This window comes from Thermobia domestica, chromosome 6 (assembly GCF_964235325.1).
Source record: "Thermobia domestica chromosome 6, izTheDome1.hap1.1, whole genome shotgun sequence".
NCBI classification, from domain to species: domain Eukaryota; kingdom Metazoa; phylum Arthropoda; class Insecta; order Zygentoma; family Lepismatidae; genus Thermobia; species Thermobia domestica.
Genome location: NC_137459.1, coordinates 21774679 through 21790079, shown reverse-complemented (window position 1 = coordinate 21790079; position 15401 = coordinate 21774679).

Genomic DNA, 15401 nt, shown 5'->3' with positions numbered 1-15401 from the left:
AGTTACGAGTTACAGAGTTTTGAAGCTAACACAAGAACATTTAATAATTTGAATGAAGCTAACAAATATATTGAGTTTGATTTCGATGTGGGGGATGGGTTTATACATCCACACAAAGCAGATTGTCATATGACTTTTGAAGTTGTTGGTGCATCAGTTGGAGGAACATTTGGTGCAAATGATACTATAAAACTTGTAGATAACTTCTTACCATTCTTCTTTTCTCAAATTGAGGTTAGAAAGCATGGAGTTGTTATAGATAAGATTGAACTACATGGAATAACGTCTACAGCTATTGGAACATTAAAGATTTCCAAGCCAGAAGTTGAATATCTAAAACAAGCAGGATTTGAAACGGATGATAAACTTGGTCTACGAAAGGATTTTAGCGTTTTGTATCCATTAAGATTAATTCCAGGTTTTTTAAGTGATTATAAAGAGGTTATGTGGAAAGGTGGATTGAGAATAACATTTACAAAATCCAACAACAATAACGACGTCTTGTACAAATGGACTGGATCAGGAGCAGGTGCAGCAGCTCCTCATGATGGAAAAATAACAATAAAAAGTATGGAGATAAGAATGCCTATTGTTGAATACGAATCTAATTATGAAAGCCAGTTAAAGTTGAATATTCTTAAAGAACCTAAAATCATGTTTTCATTGCATACTTATCAATGTGTTCAGAAGACTGTTGTAGGTTTTTTCTTGGAGTTTGATGTTACTACTCAATTTAATTCTAGACAATTTGATATGCCTGATTTCGTAGTTGTAATGTTCCAAACTGATAGAAGCGGTAAACAAACAGCAGATGCAAGTAAGTCGATCATTGTAATGTAAAGAATATCTATCTTAAGAATGGAAGTAATGAGGTATTTCCAAAAGAATCAAGAAACTTAGATATTGCTAACAGGGATTATTTTAAGATGTATGAAGATTATACTGCATTTAAGAGAATAACATGTGGCAATACCGAAATGTACTATGACCCTAAAGAGTTTATAGATAACAGACCAATGTATGTGATTAATTGTAGTAAGAGGAAGAATGTATCGGTAAATGAAAGAACAAACATAAAGATTGTAGTAGACTTTGCAGAAGGTGTGGCTGCTAATACTATATGTTATGCGATTTTAATTGGACAAAGGAACTTTACATATGATCCTAAGAATGAGAAAGTAGTAGAAGAGTTTTAGATAGTTACATGTATTTTTTGAAATGTTTATGGAGAACCTCCATAAACATTACAAAAATAATTTAAAATTTATAGTTAAAGATAAAAATTAATTTTCTATATAATAAATACGATGGCGAGTCATATTGAGCTTTTAAATAAACTTGGAAGTCTTGAGCAAAAACAAGTTATTGGATTAAGAGAATTAGAATTAAATACAGAATATAAGATTGTGAAAATGGAAAAGATTAAAACTAAGTTTGGAAAGAGCATTTTAGTTGAGTGTGAGGAGTTTAAGGTCTTTCTTCCACCTAGATTTACAAAACACTTAACAGATAAAATGATTGATGAGATCATTAAAGATGGAATAAAAATCAAATACACTGGTTTAAAAGATAATTATCCAACTGTTGAGTTCTGTATGTAAATTTCAAATGAGGATCGGTTTTGTGAATCCAAAAAATAATAAAAATGACCAAAAATATGTCGTCAGAAGTAAAAAAATGGAGTGATTAGAATGGATCCCCAAAAAAGTTCATTCTTACTAATAATTTCAATGTAATTGTGAAAAATGTGCAAACCGAAGTTCAAATTGTTTTTGATATTAACGGCTGTCTATTCAGCTTGAATTATGATCAGTGGACAGAGTTTAAGAAGTCATTGTTTCCTATAGAGAACGAGGTTAGCAGAAGATTCCATTATCAGTATCCGAACTTGTAATTTTAAGTATGTTCTAAGTGTATAAGTGTTTTTACGGTTTCATTATCAATATCCGAACTTATAATTTTAAGTATGTTTTAAGTGTATGAGTGTTTTATAGTATCAAGACTATAAAAATTAAGATTTTTGAGTATACAGAACGCAATGTCATTTGAATTTTAAAGATACATATATAAATAAGGGATTTATTTGAGTTTTTTTGTAATTATATCCTTAGAGTTATGCAATTTATAAAACATTCAATAAATAATAAATTTATTTGTCTATTGATTACCGTTTGAATTTTGAAAATCGGTTAATATTTGATGGTTATAACAAATTCAAAATTTCGGGATTTTTTACGGGTTTATTTTTGAGTTTTCGGGAAAAAGTTATTCTTTAAGAGAGTCCTAAATTTAAATGTAAAATACGGTAATATTTTTATTTTTTCGATTTAACGAAATTTTGTAGAGATATTGAAAAAAGGAGAAATATCCTTTGGGCTATGCAACCAGTTATGCAATTTATAAAATTGGTTATGTTATTAGTATTCATTTGCCGTTTGAATTTTTGAAATCGGTTAATTAGGGACCAAGCTATTGAATTTTAACCTTATTTGGGGGTGACGTTGCAGTGTTGCCAACTCACTTTTAACAATTTTCATATTTATTAGTAATAGGGTGAATTCATCCCTATATGTTTTAAAGCGATATCTTGAAAAATTAAAATCCTGGAACGTTCCGAAAAAATATTGAGTTGGAAACACTGCATGGTTAAAACATTAGTTTTTTGGCGGTTTATATAAACAGTTTCTCGTTCATGCTAGCTAAGTAACACGGAAAGTTTTTTTAATTTGCATAGTTGAAGTTGTCCGATCAGAAATTTTCATAAGAAATAACCTTGAAACAAGATTCACAAGAAAGACGCTCCGCCACAAAAACTGCAAGGGATAAGTCATTCTCAAACTGAGCAGGGAGAAAAGCATGAGATACATTTGGCTGAAATCCAAACAGCTGCTAAAAAAGAAAGAAAACATGTTGCAGCTGCTGTAAGGCGTGAGGAGAAGGAAAAAGAAGCTATAAATCTCATGTACATGTATGCTCATGCTTCTCTCAACTGAATATATATGTACGTAACAGTGAATCAACATACTTAACTTTAAGTTCGTATTACTCAGCTATTAGTACACCGATTTCAATCAAACAAAAACTATTTTTTTATCAAAGACAGCACTATAAGTTATAAGTTATAGATTGTAAGTTTTTATGATTTTAAATGTCATGAAAGCCTATTCAATCTCACTTTAACATTGTAGTTATGGGAATACTTTGGCCATGTAACTTTGTAAAATTAGTTGGTTCCTTCTGCGCTGGTCAAAAATATGTCCGAAATGGGTTGGTCTACAGTTTTTGGCCCAGAAGTAATCATGATTATCTACTAGAATAAATCAGTGTTTCTTTCTTTAGACATAGGTTATCATTCGTTATTGAACATTACGTCACTTGATGTGAGAACGTCACGTTTCATATTTTTTTCGCTTCTCACATTTTGTTGATGTTTGTCTTCACAACTGATTTAATATTTACCTTCACACGTATGAATTTCATTCTTTTAAAATGTGAATGTGCTGTGTTTAAAGACGATAATGATGATGAACGTGTACAATAGATTTCAAAAATTTAATGAAGTCAATCGATTCTTTTAATGTTAGACTTTCGTTTTGAAAGTAATACTTTTCAGTAGCGGATGACGAGCGCTGCTGCACTTTGCAAAACTCTTCAAGAAGTCATTATTACCAGCATGAGAAAATGCAAGGTGATTTGTGTACTTTTCAAAAAATATTTACTTTCTAAACCATTTTATGCAAGCTATCTACCAAAAAAGTCACCGAAAAACGTGTATACACAGTACAATCAATAAACCAAGCAAACAGATAGTGCATACATTATTATTATTGTTATTATTTTTGACAGTCTTCATATTGCTTCAGGCACTTGTCGCAAAACAATAGTAACAAAGGTCGGTCAAAATGTTACACATACAATTCACTATAACTCGATAATGGTGTGCATCACTCATCACCAAACAAGTTTGATAGTTTCAAAGTTCTATGTTTCGCGTAGTTCAATGAACGTCTTCAATGAACGTAGAAACGTACGGGAGCACTAATGGAAAACCCACCACAAACACGATGCTCATCATCACAAATTTACTTGGGTAATAATTGAAGCAACGACCTCCACACACGTTAATCCTCTAAACGAACTGAAAGTTGTAGAAAGTAATACTTTATGATCTCAACGACGATTAACATAGATCAAGTGAGTTTCACTTCACGTTGCAAATTGTTTTGTTTCTCTGACCGTTGTTGCGGGGCCGCGGTGGCTCAGTGGTAGAGCGTTCACCTCTGGTGTTTGGGGTCCCGGGTTCGATCCCAGCCCCCGCCAAGTGAACTTTGTGGTGGACAAACACCGTGTGCGTGGGTTTTCTCGGTGTTCTCCCGTTTCCTCCCACTTTCTTCATTCCACCATTTCATTCATTACTCATCATCACCGTCTCCTTTAGCCTAACCGGCATAACCGTGGGACGTAAAACTCAAAGATTTCATTTCATTTTTTTTCTGACCGTTGTTGCGATACGATGATAATATTCAAACTTAAAATGAAATGAAATCATTCCATTCTACGCCGCATGATTATGCCGGTTAGGATCGGATCGAATTAAATATATTCTGCTGAACTGAATTCTCGTTATCTGTAATCCATTTTGCTCTATGTTGATTAACGTCAAAATAAAAAATGATTTCTATCATTTCTAATTTGAAAAGAGAATTCTGAAAATGTATTTGTCGATTCGAGACTTGTCTCTTTTTGTGACGAGAAGTTTTTCGTTTCGTTAACAATACTAGTCCACCCAAATAATTGTATTTTGAGGTTTCAAATTTAGTGAACTAGTTAGTGATGCCAACGAGTCTCGGATGTTTCTGTATCATCTCAGTAGATATATGTATAATATGTCGCCATCTCACAGTGTTGCTTGTAATGAAAGTAATTACAGAGATACTTTTTCCCCGAAATAATTAAATTTTCTTGGTTTTTCTTAAGGATTTTAGTATTTTTTGTAGTGTTGCAGAGAAAAAGTAACTAGATTTCCGATAATTTTTGTATGTATTGTAGTTATTGTTCCTTTTATGTCTTATTTTAAGTACACTTCATGTAGTGTAATTAGTTTTCTCAATTATATTTTGCAATTGAACTCGGGAGAGTGCAGGTACAAAGAGGGTTCAGTTTACCTGGGGTGTTATGTCACCTGTCATATTGGTTGACAAGGGTTGGTTTACCTGTGGTTTATCGTTTCCCTTGTTACGTCACCTGTTATAGTTGATGACCAGGATCCGGTTTACCTGTGGTTTATTGTTCCCCTTGTTATGTCACCTGTTATAGTTGATGACAAGGATCCGGTTTACCTGAGGTTTATTGTTCCCCTTGTTGTGTCAGTTCTTATAGTTAATGACAAGGATCGGGTTTATCTGCACTATATTGATCTATTTAATAGTTTTTTACTTGGCGCAATGAAGTAATGAAAGTGTACGCGTAAGTGGTATGTTAATATGAATTAACTTTTTCGCCTTACTTACATATTTAATTGTTATTTACGTATACAATAATGTTTCTCGCAATAAGAGCAATCTCTAATTACGAAGTTTTATTATTTGTAAATAATTTGAATTGCCATTACTATTGTTAACTCTTTAATTACCCCTTTAATCAAACGCCTATTCATTTATTCAATCAAAGATGATTTCGTAGATCTAATTTAAACGTGTCTGATCATACACGTCACGTCATTACCTTATAGTAGTGTTTAATTACATACCTTACTCACATTTAGTCTTGATGCAAAAAAAACTCATTTCCTGATTGGTCGTTTTCTTTTCTTCTCTGGTGAATACTTTATATATGATATAGAAAAGATTTCGAGTTTTCGAATTTTATGCTTGACTGTAAATTATGATGTAATAGAAAATCAGTTACTTTAAATAAAATAGTAATTTAATGGTTTTGATATTATAATTTAAAAAATAGGCAAAATATCGTGCCTTTAATGCGATAGCTGATACTCTATTTTACGCATAAGAAGTATATGTATTGTGCCTTTATCTTATAAAGAATACACATACTTATGTTATTAATGTACGTAAATAAACTGATATAATAGAATATGAAGCATATGTATTCTTCCTTTATCTTATATAGAATACACATACATTTGTATTAAGTAAGTTATATGATTATTTGATTGTAATTGTACAGGATGTAGAAATAAAACGCAGGGATGTAAGTTTTCTTAAAAAAATACTGAAAAGCTAAAAAAATGCATATATGGGTCCTTCTGTTTGAAAAGGGGTTTTTGAGGGTTTGAAAAACGAAATTTTCACACTGTTCAAAATCATTATTTTTTTTATTTTTCTGTTCGCTATAATGACTTACAGTAACATCAATACAGTGGTTCAACACGAGAACCAACATTTTTAGAAATATTGGTAAATTAAAAAAATGCTCTGAACGGAGGTGACAGCAATGGAGCAGACTTTATACCATCATGGATGTGACATCAGAACGAATGTGAGAAGCCCATCTCTTTCCTATAGAAAACTAAAAATTTGTAACGAATTTTGAAAAAAAGTAGTATTACACAATATAACATTAATATTACACTTGTGCTTAAATGATGGTCAATGTCCAGAACTCAATTGTTGACATTAGCATTCAAATGAAGTACAGTATTTCGTTTAACATATGCTATCCTTAATGAGAGGGTGGATGAAATATAAACGAGATTTTATTTGTTATTTAAATTCGTTTTTCTAATACTACAAGGCACTTACAATTTATTTTTCCACATAGTTTCCTCCTTTGGAAATACATTTGTCCCAGCGTATGGGGAGCTTTTTGATGCCCTCCTTGTAAAAAGAAGAGAGTTGTGTCACCAGCCAGTTGCGCACGAACTCTTCCACACTCTCGTCGTCCTCAAAATGTTACCCTACTTCCTTAAGCGGTCCGAACAAATGGAAAACGCAGGGCAATAAGTCCGGGCTGTAAGGAAGATGTTCAAGTGTAGTCCAATGCATTTCCTGTAGCTTCGACAGTTCGAGCTGCACTATGGGTAGCGCATTGTCGTGCAGGAGGATGATCTGTCGGAGCGATTGGTCTCGTCTTTTGCTGCGATATGTAACTCTCGCCTTGTTCAACAGCTCGCAGTAGTATTCAGCATTTATTGTGCGTTGCTCATGTAAAAAGTCAATCAGCAACAGGCCGTTGCTGATTTTCCACACGTTCTCGTCCTTCCTTGAACATTTTATGCCAGGCATACACACGCGTCCTTGACAATGTTTGATCCCCGAACTGTGCAGTCAATCTCTAGCAAATTTCTGCCGCTGGAACTCCTTCACGAGCAAGAAATTTTATAATTATGCGTTGCGCAGTGGAGGGATGCAGTTGTTGGTCCGACATCATGAGCGGTACTGACGAAATGGCGGGAAATATCTAACAACACGCTCTCTCCACTCCCAGCGGTCCCACCTAAACATAGCAGAAGCGAGCAGTCAGTCCTACCAACTGTTGATGTTCAGGAACAAAAATCTTGTTTATATTTCATCCCGCTCGTAATTCTTTATTATTATAAGAAGAAATACGATTGTGCATTAAAAATATAGCTAGTTAAGAGGCCTCATTGTGATGAAATTAAACTTCCACTAATTTTACAGATTTTGTGTAATATCTTCAAAATGGATAAAATTAATCAAAAAGTGGAAACTCATTGTACTAGACAATATTATTTTTCATGAAATACCGTTATCACGACTCACCTATGTACTTTCGTTTTGCAGCCATTATTTAACGTGAAAATAAAAATCGTATCTATAAAATGTTCGCAAAGCGAAAGTAGATAGGTGAGTCGTGATAACGGTATCTCATGCAAAATACTCTTGTCTAATATACTTCTTTTCCACTTTTCGATTAATTTGATCTATTTTGAAGATATCACAGATCACATCCCCTCTGTGCACGCAGTAATGAACGGAGATGACATTACTTTATACGCACGGAGTTGACAAATTCCGCCATTATGGCACGATTAAGATATACCCCTAAGGTTAGATTCTGTTTCTCCTTATTTTCAGCATTAATTCTTAGAAAGTAACATTATGATTCAACTAAATTAAATTATCATCTATAAATACCTTCTTATAATTTCGAACGGAGTTGACAACTTGTGTTGAACCAAATTATAACAAGTGCGATTTCAGACTAATAAAAAGGAACAATCACCACCAACAAACTTACCTCGCTTAACTGGCGCTTTCCTTGGAAATTTCCATAAACTATGAAGTCCTGAGACTACGACAAAAATGAAGTTGAGAAATATGGCGGACATATATGTCTTTTAAAATGCATTAGCACGGAGGTGACAAAAAACTGGATACAGAAAAGAATGCTACTTTTGATAGCATAAAAACAGCTTTAGCTTATAAATTTATTTCCATCTATGCATTGATATTCGTACGTTAAAAAAGTCGTCTAATACTTGGCGAATAAAAGATAGTACTTTAGTAATTTCGAATCATTCAAATAAAACTGTAAGCTGTTACAACGCACGGTGGTGACATATAACCTATTTGACATTAACATTTTTAAATAAAATTATAAAAATATTACTGAGTTCATTATTAATTTTAAGTTACCTTAGCAATGTATGTACTTACACAATTTCAACGTGTTTTGATTTCTACCCGCCCGTCAGCATATCAGTTACATAAAAAGTCTCATTTCAAATAGAATGACCCATATAATAAAAAATAAAAAATATAAATGTATAAAAAAATAAAGTATTCGAATACAGGAAAAAGGGTATATATACAATATTTATTTGATATACATATTTTTATATTTTTTTACATAAGTTTGCGTGTACTTGATTTTGAATTAACAGAAAAATAATTTAAGCTCTGAATTAATCTATATACAATATACATATTACGAAAACATAAAATTATTTACAATATACATATTATGAAAAATCTGTTTACAAAATATGATATAATATATGATTTACAAAAATGAGGGTGGGGTGCAGCAGAGGAATATTGTGTAGGTGATAAAATAAGCAGAACTTGTAAGTTATAGAAAGAAGCCCTATAGTGCAAAGAAATTAATATGCTATATCCAAGAGGAGAGTAATGTATGATTGCCATATTTATTTCCCCTCATTCATATTGCTGTTAAATTATTTAAAAATTGATACACTGAGAATATTTACAAAATACGTATGTACAGCCATTCATTCACTCATCACAAGACAAGACTAGGACTTCTATATCCTTACGGTATACTCGTATAATCTGTCTCATCGGTTGGGTTAAGTCTACGTCTTTTGTTATTAACTTGTCGATGTGTCTTTGTCTCTGGTCGTGATACAATGATAAATCCGAGCTTACAGCTATCCTTCCTGTATTGTTTAACCCCATTTGTTTTTCAATTTTCCGCGGACTAAATCATAAAAGTTTTCAAACGTGATTATTTCCGAGTTCTACCATCTAAAGTAATTCCCCGTACCTTATAAAGATAATCTAGTTTCCCCGTCCCAAATTCTTTCAACCTATACGCATAATTTTTTGACCCCAAACCTATAAACATGTCAATTTCTCACCCATTTGGTATTTCGTCAGCTAGCTCATCCAAGTAGGATCCCGTGGTAAGCTTGGGCTTATCATTTCGTCGCTGTACAGACATGATACTATCCGTACCATAATATAATACGGCTTATGGCCCTACAGCCGTCAACAGTTTATAGAGTTTTAGCCATGCAAAAGATGTAATAAACGAGGCAAGTACGACATTTGAAAATTTCCAGGGCCTGTTTTCATTTTCAATGTCTTTATATGTAATAATAAGATGGCCTTCACCAATGTGTGACACTTTGTACCTCATATGGAGCTGACAGTAAGAAAGTCAAAAATGTTTCTGGATCATCAACAATTTTCGATTGCGGAAGATCCGTTCGCTGCCCCCATTTTCCATATAATGAGTTTAGGAATATCTTGGAGATATACCTCAATCCCGGCTTCTTCCTCATGTTATCATAATTAATTCTATGCCCTCGTGGGCAAGATACTCATGAATATATTTTTCTTTGTCTCATTCAGTGTGGCATGATCAGAAAATCCAGACGCTTCCTGTTTAATTTGGAGGAAACAATTCACGTAGTCACGGAAAAGACTACGCGCATTAGAATCCTCCGAAACTACGAGTTCGAACTCCCAAATTTCCTTTTTTGTGAGTATCTTATATCCACTCTGTAAAGCCTTATTGAATTCGGGGATGCAGAATGTGCCTATAATGGCACGATCACTCTCGCAATGCGAACAATCGTTGATATTTTCTTTCTCCATAGATGTACAGCAGAGTCCGAACAGTAATCGACCTCCCGCAACATATGGCAGGACCGGAAAATACAAATCAGTCGGAGGCAAAACGGTACATTTAACCATACCATGAATACTTCCCACATTTAGGAAGTCCGGCCCCCTATGTATTTTTGGCATACCTACTGGAAACGGCTTACGCGCCATTACTCAGGGGTAAAGACTAGTTATATCTAGATATTGAATACTTTCATCACTGGTACATTCATGTAGAGTTTTAAAACACTCGGTTCGGCCACCATTAAATCCTTTCTTGGGGATCAAATGATCGACAATATCCGCACACTGAGTTCGAATGAACTCTTGTATGGACTTTTCTTTCTTCACTTGATCGCACCAATTGCATTCTAACATTTCAACAACGTTAAAACCACGTATACGCAGGTAATTAGACTTAAGAGTGGTAGACTGGAAACGCTCTTGAATGGATGTAGATTGATGCAAGATAGAATCAAGCTGATTGTGACGCAATTCAGGGTAACACAGATCACACCCATGCCATTAACATACCAGGAACTCATACACAGTATTACTACTTGGTTCATAACCATCGACTATATTTTCCAAATTTCTTTTGTGCACCATTTACACTATACTGAATTTCAGTACATCTTGCTTTGTTTAAATACCGTAACCACTGTAATGCTTTCACACTTTGGCGGTCACGATAATCAAGGCGAAGAGGAGTAATAATTGGGATCAAGTACAGTAGACCTGCATAGCAAGACTGGCTATGGTTCCTGAAGAAATGAAATATTGGATACCGCCAGTTTTCTCTTCAACCAAATCAGAATATTTGACAACGGCCTCCGTTAGAATTCTCACGTAGTTGCGGCAATAACCTAGCATCTCCTTCTGCAGATCATACTGCTCGCCACTCAAAGTACGTTGTTCGTACCAGGCGTACAATTGTTGTCTACTTTCGGGACTTCTACTATCGGGATCAAAATACTTAATATCAGGGTTGGACCTACATAATTTTGATTAGCCGGAATATTCAACAGGTATGGAAAATCTCTCTTCTTCAAATTTTGATTAAGACCTAATGTTTTGGAGAAGTCAGACAGCTTAACTCCCATACGAAGATAGGTATCCCTGAAAACAAGTTTATTTCCGATCCGCAACTCTATAATGTCTGTCCTGTCATTGTAACTGTGGAGAAAGATGCTGAGATTCAAAGAGACTTCTAATTGCGATGAACATGTCAAATTTTGATCCGTTACGCGAAAGAACAACAGTTTTTTTAAAAGCACAATGAGCCTTTAGTGTATAACTTATAAATTCATCAATGCTCTTGAAAGAAAACTGGCGATTTCCATTTTCATTTCTGCATACATGGATTGGATCATCCAGTGATTTACCCTTGCATGCATAACAGTCATTGAACATACTAATGAAAAAACATGTTCTTGCTCTCCCTCAGTATTTGTATCGAGCAGCATAGTCTCTACATGAAAGACAATGTACAAATACTATTCAACCCTGGTAAGACGCTGGTTCTGAACATAGTAAATATGATCTCGTTTCAGTGCATATAGCACGATTTACATAAACTTTCATCACGTTTGTGTTCAGATTTCCGAAGTCACAAATCAAACAACATCACATTTGTTGCACATCTTCACATAATCACATACAGTCTTCCCCCTTTATTTAAACTTTTGTGGTTATCATAACACTCACTCGTTGGAAATAACCTATGACAATCATTACATTCACGGTTAATATAGTCATTATCTGGTTCATGATACTGTTCACAAAATCTACATATAAGTTCACACTTGTGATAAATTCCCTCATTATCGTATACCCTTAAACAAAATTTACAATATCCTCTTTTCCCCAGTAGCTTTAACATACTAGAAATTAGTTGATAATGTGTGTCTTCATACAAGATGAATATTTTTATCACCTTTAATTCCTGGATATATCACATTAAATTCACGCGTTTCAAGGTTCCTTTCATACACAATGATCTGGTACCTGGGGGCGAGGTGGTTTTGTATCTCCTTTGCATCTTCCAACGTATATCCATTATTTTTTCAGCCTCAATCCCAAATCACTACACAAAGTATCAGCTTTTTTAGTAATCGCTTTGGATTTATAGAATTATGAACGATTTTGATCGGCCCTTGCCATCCTTAGAATTACACTCTTGGGGAGGCAGTACACTTCCTTCTCCATGGGAACTATTTTTTCTTCCAGAAACTCTGTTAATGGAAGATATTTCTGACTAGTCCGAGTTCGATTGTTACCTCTTCCCTTCTGGACGTTAACATAATGGACCTTAAAAATCACACTACCTCCGAATAAATAATCCTCATCCTCATTGGAATTGAGGTGTTCTCTATCACGGAGAAGAGGACCTCCGAGTTCAATTCCGATTTCCGTCTCCACGTGACACACAGAGAGTTGTTCTTGAAGCCGAGCTCTCAATTGTTATTCCTACCCGGTGATTTTCATGACCATCACTTAGCACTTGCTTCATTAGAAAATCAAGTAGTGCCCGGATATAGGATTCAGGGTTTTTTATTTCGTTTCCAGCTGTACACCTAATACTTATTTCCCTCTCCTTAATGGCATACTATGTGTAATGTCGTTGATTTTTACCTTTGATTTCAAACTGTGGCGCACCCATACCAATCAATGCTTTAGGTACTTCCCTAGAACTTACAGAACTTGGTACTGGTAAGTTCATATTTTCCCTAAAACTCTCAGAACTTGGTCCTTCTAAGTTCAGAGGACCACCTAGCTCACCAGCAATCTTAACAGATAAGCCATCTATCATACCTGATGACATCAACTGCTTGAGCTTTTCGCAAGCTTGCTTCTTTATTTCACCTACTTGAAAGAACCCTGCCTGATAAAGATCTGTAATATCGGCAGCGGACTTGCATGCCTCCAAATTACATCCTGCCTACCCTCAAAATGCTTTAATAATGCAGTTAACATTCGATGATATTTTTCACTGGGTACACGTACGCCCTTTAAATGATATGCATCCACCAGACGTTTCCAGGTATAATACGCAACCTCTCAAGCATCATAGCCAAATCGATAAAGCAAATCAATAAGCTCTTCAGCTTGAATAATTTGTGTGTTTGCCATCTGTAATCATAAAATTATACCGAAATCGTCTTACTTTCTTTTGTCCTACTAACGCAGTGTTTAAATTCTGATAACAATAAAGCAATAATAAAGTTGCCTGTAATTAAGCTTTGTCAAAGTAAATCCGTGAACTAACTAAAAAGACTATGTTTACACCTCGAAGTACAAAAAGCAAACTGAACTATGTTTCCACGTAGAAATGAATTTATAGATTTCCAAACACTATTTTGAAACTATTCGTTATTTGCACACTGTAAATTTTACCGAGACCACACTTAGACACGTCCGCAGAGTAGAAATCTATCATGTAGAATGAGGTCGTAACAATTCCGAGCTTCTTATATACACGTAAAGGAATACAAATTCTATCCAAACTTTCCTGAATTTTTCCGAACTTTTCCAAACATAAGTTTATTGATAATTCTTCTTGAACTCCCTTAGCTAAAGTTTAATGATATGGTCAGCTATGTGTTTACCGAAAATGTTTTATTGAGTTTATCGTCAAATCCATTACTACTTTCCGCCAACACCAATTCACAAGGTACCGCGATAAACTGTTGAACACAACACGGAGAGCACAATCAGGAACGACTTCACGGTACAAATTCTTCTGCTATACTGACCACCGCGCAGCATTTCTGCTCTTGTATAGAAATAGGTATTACACATTCCGAGAATTCTATTTAATTCCAAGAATTCCACGCGATGTTTCCCGAAGACTGCCGAAGATTTCTGATAGTTTCTAAAATAGCAGTCCTATACTAACACTGTTTATCGCAAATATGATTAAATGTTTATCGATAACTCCTACAGTAGATACTGATAACTGTAACTTCGTAAGTTTTCAGTTTACCGAATCGGCAAATCCACTTTCAGTTTCCGATAACACTAAATGTCAGTCCCGTAACTTTTTATCTAGTTGTAAGTTTGTAATTCCAACACGCAATGTACAAACAAGAACCTCTTCACTGCGTCAGCCCTTCTACAGTGAACCGCCGCGGCTTGCTCTGCGCTATATACACTTTCGGAAAATGTAATCTCATACTCAGATCCACTTAATCGCTGAAATCTCGTACCCAGTCAGATTAAATCATGTATCAACGAAAATATTTTTCTAAAGTAATTACTAACAATAATATTTTACAAAGATGTATTATTTAAGGTATATTAAATTGCGGTGGTTTCATAATACATTCTCGAAGTTTACCGAACTTAACCGAATGTTTCAGAACATTTAATTTTCACTGAGAGTATTATTTTCATATTTAAAAATGAACATCTATGATGTAAACATTCCAATTGAATAAAAAATCATAATCGCTTAAAAATAACATTAACAATAGAAAGAACACCATAGTAGTAAACGAAAACAAAGTTTAATAAAAATAAAATAGTAACAAAAGTAACAAAAATGAAATAATTTAGCAATAAACAAAAAAATAAGAAAATAAAGGTTAGAGAAAAAGGTTTAGGCGAGCTTATGAGCCACACCATCAGAACTTTATTAGACAAACAATATAGAAAATAGAAGAGATTAAAAGAATATAGATAATTAATCCAAATAGGAAAATGTTGTATAGTTAGATTAGGAAAAAAGCATATTTAATTTAAAACAAATTGTATAGAAATAGCAGATTTTAAAAGACACTTAGTTAATGCACTTTTTATTCAACAAACAAATAGGAAAAGATAGGATTCGGATAGTTAATTGTTACAAATCGTAGTTAAAAGCAAAATAGCAATCAACTAATCCATAACAAAATAAAGAAATTTATTGGATATCAATAGTATAGAAAAAAGCAGAGAATAAATGAACTTAAAACCAAATAAGAAAAAAGAAGAAAGGTTAGGAAAAAGCATAGCTACTTTAAAAACAAATTACTTATCAGTTCACAACTATTTTTAACAACTAGTGTTACTATAAATAACATGAAA